Here is a 536-nt window from a genome sequence, read left to right as displayed (position 1 = left end):
CCTTTATTATTCCTCGTTCCCGTATAAGAGTCTCGACCATTACCTGGTACGTTCTTATTGGGTACAATCTTCTTACTCGGCTGTATGAATTTCACCACAGAACTCGGGCGTTTCGAAACCGTCTGGTTTGGTCTCGAATAAAACCCAGTCCATATTAGGTCGGCGAGTTTCATGATACTATAGGTTGGCCCTTCAATTGAAATCTCACGTACCTTGTCTGGATAAGATTGATGCATGTCTGCGTACAACACCTCTTGGTCTTTTCGGTGAAGAGCCGACCAACAGAATGTTTGTACCCATAACACGCACATGCTCAACTTGTCGGATGACAATTATTGTGTCTGAGCACGTGATATATGGGTGTCCAGGTCCAAGAGGCAATGAGACAATGGGATCCCTTCGTCCGGTGGTACCATAATGGATACCAACAGTTCCGGTCGGGGGTCGGTTGAGAAAAGATAGACTACCATCTCTCTGTGCTCTTTCCATGTTTTCAGCTTTGTTACAGCACCCTTCGCCTTCTCCGACTTATTATA

Source organism: Sphaeroforma arctica, assembly GCF_001186125.1.
Source record: "Sphaeroforma arctica JP610 unplaced genomic scaffold supercont1.630, whole genome shotgun sequence".
Lineage (NCBI taxonomy): Eukaryota > Ichthyosporea > Ichthyophonida > Sphaeroforma > Sphaeroforma arctica.
The sequence above is the reverse complement of the archived record's forward strand: the minus strand, read 5'-3'. Positions refer to the sequence as shown.